This window comes from Arachis ipaensis, chromosome B3 (assembly GCF_059453495.1).
Source record: "Arachis ipaensis isolate K30076 ecotype BB chromosome B3, ASM5945349v1, whole genome shotgun sequence".
NCBI lineage: Eukaryota > Viridiplantae > Streptophyta > Magnoliopsida > Fabales > Fabaceae > Arachis > Arachis ipaensis.
In genome coordinates this window covers 61258068-61267816 of record NC_142438.1, presented here as the reverse complement: position 1 = coordinate 61267816, position 9749 = coordinate 61258068, and the positions used below count along the sequence as shown (strand labels likewise).

The 9749-nt window shown below is 35.9% G+C and overlaps 1 non-coding gene across 1 annotated transcript; it reads left to right on the top strand.

Annotated features, from left to right (window-relative positions):
• Positions 1 to 396: 396 nt before the first annotated feature.
• Positions 397 to 504, top strand: LOC148570831 (small nucleolar RNA R71). Its single transcript, XR_015908576.1, has one exon. It is a non-coding gene; the product is annotated as a small nucleolar RNA R71 (small nucleolar RNA).
• The last annotated feature ends 9245 nt before the right edge of the window (positions 505 to 9749 follow it).

Here is a 9749-nt window from a genome sequence, read left to right as displayed (position 1 = left end):
GGGTTCACCCATGTAATTCACCTCTGCTATTGTAGGGTTCTCAGGATCATAAGCTTCTTCTTCAGAAGATGCCTCTTTAGTACTGTTGGATGATTCCTTCAATCCATTTAGACTCTGAGAGATCATATTGACTTGCTGAGTCAATATTTTATTCTGAGCCAATATGGCATTCAGAGTATCAATTTCAAGAACTCCCTTCCTCATAGGCATCCCATTATTCACAGGATTCCTTTCAGAAGTGTACATGAACTGGTTATTTGCAACCATATCAATGAGTTCTTGAGCTTCTGCAGGCGTTTTCTTTAGGTGAATGGATCTACCTGCAAAATGGTGCAGTGACATCTTTGATAGCTCAGACAGACCATCATAGAATATATCCAGGATGGTCCATTCTGAAAGCATGTCAGAAGGACACTTTTTGGTCAGTTCCTTGTATCTCTCCCAAGCTTCATAGAGGGATTCACCTTCCTTTTGTCTGAAGGTCTAAACATCCACTCTAAGCTTGCTAAGCTTTTGAGGAGGAAAGAACTTGGCTAAGAAAGCCGTGACCAGCTTATCCCAAGAGTTCAGGCTATCTTTAGGTTGAGAGTCCAACCATACTCTAGCTTTGTCTTTTACAGAAATGGGAAAAGCATAAGCCTGTAGACCTCGAGATCAACCCCATTGGCCTTAACAGTATCACAGATCTGCAAGAATTCAGTTAAGAACTAAAAAGGATCTTCTGATGGAAGTCCATGAAACTTTCAGTTCTGTTGCATCAGAGAAACTAATTGAGGTTTAAGCTCAAAGTTGTTTGCTCCAATGGTAGGGATTGAGATGCTTCTTCCATGTAAATTGGAATTTGGTGCAGTAAAGTCACCAAGCATCTTCCTTGCATTGTTATTATTTTCGGCCATGTTTTCTTGTTTTTTGAAAATTTCTGTCAGATTTTCTCCAGAGAGTTGTGCTTTAGCTTTCCTTAGCTTCCTCTTCAGAGTCCTTTCAGGTTCAGGATCAGCTTCAACAAGAATGTTCTTATCCTTATTCCTACTCATATGAAAAAGAAGAGAACACAAAAGAAAATATGGAATCCTCTATGTCACAGTATAGAGATTCCTTATGCAAGTATAAGAAGAGAAGAATGTAAGAAGGAGAAGAGGAAAAATTCGAACATAGAGAAGGGGATGGGGTTTGAATTTTTGGGTGGAGGAGAAGTGTTAGTAGATGAATAAATAAATAGAAGGAGGTGAGGAAGAGAAGAATTCGAAAATTTAAATAAATAAAATAAAAATATTTTAAAATTAAAGTTAAAATTCGAAAATTAAAATTGAAATCAAATTAAATTAAAAATTAAAACAATTAGTTAGAAAAAAGGGAATTTTGAAAAAGAGGGAAGGGATTTTCGAAAATTAGAGAGAGCGAATTAGTTAGGTAGTTAAGTGGTTAATTGAAAAAGATTTGAAAATCAAATTTGAAAAGATTTTGAAATTGATTTTGAAAAAGATGTGATTGAAATTTATTTTGAAAAATATTTGAAAAAGAAATTTAAAAAGATTTGATTTTGAAAATTAAAGTTGATTACTTGACTAACAAGAAACAAAAAGAAAATAAGAAAAAGATTTTGAATCAATCACATTAATTGTTAGCATTGAATTCGAAAATATGGAATAAAAATAAGAAAAAGATTTTGAAAATTAATTTGAAATTTTCGAAAATATGAAAGAAAAATTGAAAAAGATTTGATTTTTGAAAAAGAATTGAAAAAGATAGAATTTTTAAATTGAAAATTTGATTTGACTCATAAGAAACAACTAAATTTTAAAAAATTTTGAAAAAGTCAACTCAAATTTTCGAAAATTTATGAGTGAAAAAGGGAAAGATATTTTTTTTATTTTTGAATTTTAATGATGAGAGAGAAAAATATCAAAAAGACTCAATGCATGAAAATTTTGGATCAAAACAAATGATGCATGCAAGAACACTATGAATGTCAAGATGAACACCAAGAACACTTTGAATGTCAAGATGAACACCAAGAACTTATTTTTGAAAAAATTTTAAGAAAAGAAAACATGCAAGACACCAAACTTAGAAATTTTTTATATTTAGACTCTAAGAATTCAAAAATGCATATAAAAAACAAGAAAAGACACAAGACAAGAAAATATGAAGATCAAACAAGAAGACTTGTCAAGAACAACTTGAAGATCATGAAGAATGCAATGCATGAATTTTTCGAAAAAATTCACAAATTTTAAAAGCATGCAATTGACACCAAACTTAAAAACTGACACTAGACTCAAACAAGAAACACAAAATTTTTGGTTTTTATGAATTTATTAATGTTTTTGGTATTTTTCGAAAATTATTTTGAAAAAGAAAATAAGGATTTCAAAATTTTTAATAAGAATTCCAAGAATCATGCAATGTTAGTCTAAAGCTTCAGTCTAAAGAGATTAGACAGGGCAGAACAAGCTTCAGCAGGACATTGCATACAATAGCCAAATTGATGGGAATCAACTAGCTCCTGTGATGATAGAAGCATCATCTGAAACACTAGAATTCATTCTTAAAAATTCTGAATAAAAATATTTTTGAAAATATTTAATTTTTTTTTGGTATTTTTCGAAAATAAGAAATAAAAAGTTTAAAATTAAAATAAAATTACCTAATCTGAGCAACAAGATGAACCGTCAGTTGTCCAAACTCGAACAATCCCCGGCAACGGTGCCAAAAACTTGGTGCACGAAATTGTGATCATCAATGGTGCCAACAACTTGGTACGCACAATTGTAATCTTAACTCTTTATCACAACTTCACACAACTAACCAGCAAGTGCACTGGGTCGTCCAAGTAATAAACCTTACGTGAGTAAGGGTCGATCCCACGGAGATTGTCGACCTGAAGCAAGCTATGGTCACCTTGTAAATCTCAGTCAGGAGGATTCAAATGGTTATGGTGAATTGATAATAAAAAAGATAAATAAAACGTAAAATAAAGATAGAGGTACTTATGTAATTCTTTGGTGAGAATTTCAGATAAGCGTATAGAGATGCTTTCGTTCCTCCTGAACCTCTGCTTTCCTGCTGTCTTCATCCAATCATTCCTACTCCTTTCCATGGCAAGCTTTATGTAGGGCATCACCATTGTCAATGGCTACATCCCATCCTCTCTATGAAAATGGTCCAATGCGCTGTCACTGCATAGCTAATCATCTGTCGGTTCTCGATCATACTGGAATAGGATTTACTATCCTTTTGCGTCTGTCACTACGCCCAGCACTTGCGAGTTTGAAGCTCGTCACACCCATCCCTTCCCAGATCCTACTCGGAATACCACAAACAAGGTTTAGACTTTCCGGATCTCAAGAATGGTCGTCCATGGGTTCTAACTTATACCACGAAGATTCTAATATCTCGGACTCGGTCCTCTGTATTAGATATCTAAGAGATACTCATTCTAGCTTGTTTGCATGTAGAACGGAAGTGTTTGTCAAGCACGCGTTCATGGGTGAGAATGATGATGAGCGTCACATAATCATCACATTCATCATGTTCTTGGGTGCGAATGGATATCTTAGAGAAGGAATAAGCTTGAATTGAATTGAAAAATAGTAGTACTTTGAATTAATTCATGAGGAACAGCAGAGTTCCACACCTTAATCTATGGAGTGTAGAAACTCTACCGTTGAAAATACATAAGTGATAAGGTCTAGGCATGGCCGAATGGCCAGCCCCCAAACATGATCTAAAGATCAAAAGATAATCCAAAGATGTAAATACAATAGTAAAAAGTCCTATTTATACTAAACTAGTTACTAGAGTTTACAGAAATGAGTAAATGATACAGAAATCCACTTCTGGGGCCCACTTATTGTGTGCTTGGGCTGAGCATTGAGCTTTACACGTGTAGAGGCTTCTCTTGGAGTTGAACGCCAGTTTGTAACCTGTTTCTGGCGTTTAACTCCACTTTGCAACCTGTTTCTGGTGTTTAACTCCAGAATGCAGCATGGAACTGGCGTTGAATGCCAGTTTGTGTCGTCTAAACTTGGGCAAAGTATGGAATATTATATATTGCTGGAAAGCCCTAGATGTCTAATTTTCAACGCAATTAAGAGCGCGCCATTTGGAGTTTTGTAGCTCCAGAAAATCCACTTTGAGTGCAGGGAGGTCAGAATCTAACAGCATCTGCAGTCCTTCTTCAACCTCTAAATATAATTTTTGCTCAAGTCCCTCAATTTCAGCCAGAAAATACCTGAAATCACAGAAAAACACACAAACTCATAGTAAAGTCCAAAAATGTGAATTTTATTTAAAAACTAATAAAAATATACTAAAAACTAACTAAATCATACTAAAAACTATGTAAAAATAATGCCAAAAAGCATATAAATTATTCGCTCATCACCCGCCCACCTTGCTTTTCTTTGCATGCACCGAGGACGGTGCAAATTTCTAAGTGTGGGGAGGTCGTCCGACCGACCTCCATGGGTAACAACTTCTTTTTTCAACACCAATTCTTAATTTTTGTCTTTGTTAGTTAGTTGTTGCATTGCATGATAGGTTGCATGTTAGTTAGAATTTGTACATATTTCACCATTTCTTTTTATGTTAGGACTACTTGGTTAGGGCAATGATTTCTTTTCCAAGAAACTGTTTTTAGGGTACCCTACCAATTTGAAAAAAAAAATTTGTAATGAACTTGCTTGAAGAATTTATTTTGGAACATGGTTTTTGAGCTAAGAACACAAGCATGTGAGTTTTGAGCCCAATTGTGTGGTTACGTCATATAACCACTTATTTTCATTCTTGTGTGCATTGTTCTCTTTCTACGATTGTGATCATTGATTTGTTTGATTCTTTATGTCCATTATTCCATGTATACATGCATTTATATGATTGAGGCCATCATTTTATTTAGCTCACTTACCCAAATGGCCTACCTTTCATCAACCATTGCTAGCCAATTTTGAGCCTATCTAATCCCTTTTGCTTTTAATGTTAGCACATCACTACCCATAAGCGAAAAATAATAAATGTCCTTAATTTGGATCTTTGATTAGCTTAGGCTAGTGAGGGTGTGTATCATTTGGGTGATGGGATATTTTGGAAAACGAATTCAAAACACCTAAAACTCACCGGCAAGTGTACCGAGTCGCATCAAGTAATAATAACTCACATGAGTGAGGTCGATCCTACAAGGATTGAAGGATTGAGCAATTTTAGTTTAGTGGTTGATTTAGTCAAGCGAATCTAGTATTGGTTGAGTGGTTTGCAATTGACGGAAACTAAATTGCTTGAAATGTAAAGGGAGAGGGGTAAAATGCAGTAAATTAAAGAACAGGAAAGTAAAGAAGCAGAATCTTAAAGAACAAGTAAGGTAATTTGCAGAAACTTAGATTGCAAGAAATGTAAATAACTGAAGCTTAAAGTGCAAGAAATGTAAATTGCTTGAATCATAAAAGGAATTGGGAATTGGGATTGCAGAATTTAAACAAGCAAAGGTAAATTGCAATAAACAGAAGAGTAGAGGAGTAATTGAATTGAACTAGATCTCAACAGAAAAGTAAAAATGCTTTGAAAATTTAAAAACAAAAAGTGAGCAATGCTTAATTTGCAGCAATTTAAAAGTAATTGAAGATCTCAGGAGTGGAAGAGACTAGAAAATAAGTCTAGATCTCAAATCCTTTTTTGATCCAACAAGAACAATTGCAAAAGAAATAAAGAAAAGTAAATTTGCAGAATTAAAGAGAAGATGAAGCAGTAAAGTAAACAGAAATTGAAATTCAATTATACAGAGAAAGTAAACAAGAGATCTCAAGGTGAGATTGAAACAGAAGTTCTTCAATTCTCCACCCAAGATCCAAAACAAGAAAATTAAAGAGTGCTCAAGCAAGAACAAGGAAGAAGAGAGATCAATTCTCCTTCCCAATTCTCTAAGATCTAAATTCAAAAATAAAAGCTCAAAATGAAAATGAAAGTAAAAGGAAAATTCAAAGTAAAATCTAGAGGTCCTAATTATATCAAACTAGCTCCTATTTATACACTTTCTATTCTTGAATTTTGGAATTTGGATGGGCTTTTGATTTAGTGAAGAAATGAATTAAGTTGAATTTTTAATTCAATTTTTCAGCCCAAGTGCACCTCCCAGGGGCAAGCTCAGTTGGAAAACCAAACTGAGCCCCCAAGTGTTGCTGTCCGTGTCAAGTGTGGTACGTCCAGCCTTGGCCATGCTCCATTACACTAGAGCTCAGTTGGATTTTCGAACTGAGCTCTAAGTGTGTCAATGTTGTGCGCTTCATGGGATCCTGGCCATGTCAAGGTGCGCATCATGACACCCTTTGTTGCACCAAAATGTTGCTTGGCCGTGTCAAAGTGTAGGAGAAGATTGGGGAGGTAGTGCTCAGTTGGAAAAACCAACTGAGCTTTCCTTGGTGGTGCCTTGCTCTTGTCCTCAAGGTTCCAGGTTCGGCACTTGGTGGGGGAAATCTTGAAGCTAATTTCCTTGGATGAGTGGGCGTTCCTCCTTCCCCTTTCATGGAGATTCTTGGTTCGAACCTTGGGAGAGCCATCTTGGCTCATTTTCTTTGTATTAAAAGTGGCGCTCCTCCTTGTGTTCCCAAGAGTTCCCAGGTTCAAACCTTGGCCAATGCATCTTGTGTATTTTTCCTTGCAAGCTTGGTAGTGAGTGGTTCCAAGTTCGAACCATGGAGGAGGCATTTTGGCTATTTTCTTCTCATTTTCCTTGCAAGGAGCGTTCCTTGCTTCCTTTAGTTCATGAGTTCGAAACTTGGTAGTTTCATTCATGGGAATTTTGCTTTGAATTAATTCTTAAAAGCCCCCCGATAAAGCTCAATTTGAGAACTGAGCTTCATGTTGCCTCCTTACTTTCTTTAGTGCTCAGTTCACTAAGTGAACTGAGCTTTGTACCTTGCCTTCTCCTTTTATTCCTTGTGAAGCTCAGTTCATTTCCCAAACTTAGTCTTCTTTCTTCCTCAATGTTGCCACGCTTTTTGCTTCCTTTGGACACGTTTCTTATGCCACACTTTTCTTATTTTCTTCTTTCTTCACCTACAAGTAATCAAATCAACCAATCAAAGTATCACAAATTTCACAAGGTTTATAAATCAATTAATTATCAATTAAATTTAGCTCAATCCTCATGATTTTGTATCAATTAAAGGGTGGTTGTTTGATTCAAAGAAGTCATGCATTTTTAATCCAAATTACTTACCTAGAATGCAAGAAAGTGCATAAAACCTAATAAAATTAAAGAAAAAGGCTAGTGAAACTAGGCTAAGATGACTTGTCATCACAACACCAAACTTAAAACTTGCTTGTCCCCAAGCAAGCACTTAAACATAAGAGAAGACAGAATGAAATAGATAAGTATGCATGTCCTTATAAGGCAAATAGTTGAATTTGGTTTATGGGGTTTTATGCAGATAAAAAATAGCTCATTTATTACTTGCTGTCAAAACAAACAATGTTCCCTCAGGGTTCACCAAGGTTGCTGCTACAATGCCTTACTTTTTTGATCATTTCCCTTGTTAGCTTTTTTTTTCTTTTGCATAAAGAGCTTATTACTTATTAAAGGCTTGGTGGCAAATGTTGCAGTGGCCTTTGGCTTAATTTCACTCAACATTTCTTCACCAGAGACACATGGCTCACCTTTTTCTTCCTAGGATCATTGATGCCCAGCATCTCTTTGGATCACTAAATGTTTTGCAGCTAGGTTGCTCTTTATTGTGGACTTTCAGTTGGCAATCCCAAATTAGTTGATCTAAGTTGCCAAGTTTTAAAATACTCCTTAGAACCTACTTGTCCAAGCATATCCTAGTACATAAACACCACAGGCATATGTCCTAGGGTCCAAGCTATTGGTGTCTAGCCTTATTGTTTGTTTCTTTGCCAACTTTTGGCTTTTTCTTCTTTCTTTTTCTTTCTGTTTTGGTTTATTTTCAAGGGGCTTCCATTAATTGAAGGATCATAGCAGCAAACTGGCTTAAGCTTCAAGTAACAAGTCATTCTGCAGTATTTATTCTATGAGCTATCAATTGAATCAAACACACACCACCATTAACTTCCATTCTAACTTTTGCAACATTGAACAATTACTTTTCTAAATCAAACATCTTTCTTTTATTCAAACAGCAAGGGGAACAAGACAAAGTATTCAAGTCAATGAATGATGACAATTATTATACAGATAACTTTCAAGCAAAAATTATGCAGATAGCTTTCTTCAACATGTACTTCCACTTGCAACTAAATAATCATTCCAGCCAGACATAAAGGACTCTCTGAATTAAATCATTACATAACAACAAGGATCAAGAATAGATACAACTTGTTGAGTTGCAGTTTTCCATTCTTCCTTCTATTTGCTCCTTTTGAGTTGTAATTCAGGTGTTCTTTTAATTTGTTGGCTATTTTTCTGCCTGCTCCTCAAATGTTTCTTGCTGTTCAACCCTTTTAGGTATTGGTAAATCTGCAAAGCTTTTGTGTGGGCTCTCGAACTTACTTTGGTGTGTGAACACCAAACTTAGTTCCTTGCCAATATTTCTCATGCAACAAATTATATGTGAACTCTTTTTCTTTTTCAAAAGAAATAAACTAATGACTTGGAAACAGCAAAATAGTTAACTAGTTTATCTAAATGCTCAAAGCTAGCATTATGCAGGAGGTGAGAATATGTTTTATGATGAGATTTTGGTGGAACACCAAACTTAGAATCCTTCATTCTCCCTTATATTGTTTTGGTGTGCAACACCAAACTTAGCTTTTTGCAATATAGATAAGGCTAATTAACCTCTTTATTGAAATAACTATGAAAAGAAACTACCTCAGGTTGGGTTGCCTCCCAACAAGCGCTCTTTTATTGTCACTAGCTTGACATCCTCTGTGTTTGTTCAGTTCAGATACTGAACTTCCTTTTCCTTGTCCCATTGTCCTCCTAAATAAGGCTTTGCTCTATGTCCATTTGCTGTGAAGTGTCTCTGTGTAGCTTCATCTAGCAGCTCAAGACTTCCATAAGGAAAAACTTTTGTTACTAGATACGGACCTGTCCATTTGGACTTGAGCTTGCCAGGGAAGATCTTAAGCCTTGAGTTATACAGGAGCACTTGCTGTCCTGGCTTGAACTCTTTCTTTGAGATCTTCTTGTCATGCCACCTCTTAGCTCTCTCCTTGTATATCTTAGCATTCTCATAAGCTTCTAGTCTAAACTCATCCAACTCATTTAGTTGTAGCAGCCTCTTTTCTCCTGCTGCTTGAGAATCAAGGTTGAGGAGTTTAGTGGCCCAAAAAGCTTTATGTTCAAGCTCCACAGGGAGGTGACAAGATTTTCCATATAATAGCTGAAATGGGGACTTTCCAATGGGAGTTTTGAAAGCTGTCCTGTATGCCCAGAGTGCATCTTCTAACTTCCTGGCCCAATCTTTCCTTGTGCTTCCCACTGTTTTTTCTAAAATTCTCTTCAACTCTCTGTTTGCTAATTCAGCCTGGCCATTAGTCTGAGGATGGTATGGTGTGGCTACTTTATGGATTACTCCATATTTGTGGAGGAGTTTCTCCATTTGTTTGTTGCAGAAGTGACCACCACCATTACTGACAAGACCCTTGGGCACTCCATATCTAGTGAAGATATGCTTCTTAAGGAATTGAAGGACAATTTGTGCATCACAAGTGGTTGTGGCTATGGCTTCCACCTATTTTGAGACATACACTACTGCTACCAAGATGTATCTGAAAGAATAAGAAGGGGGAAA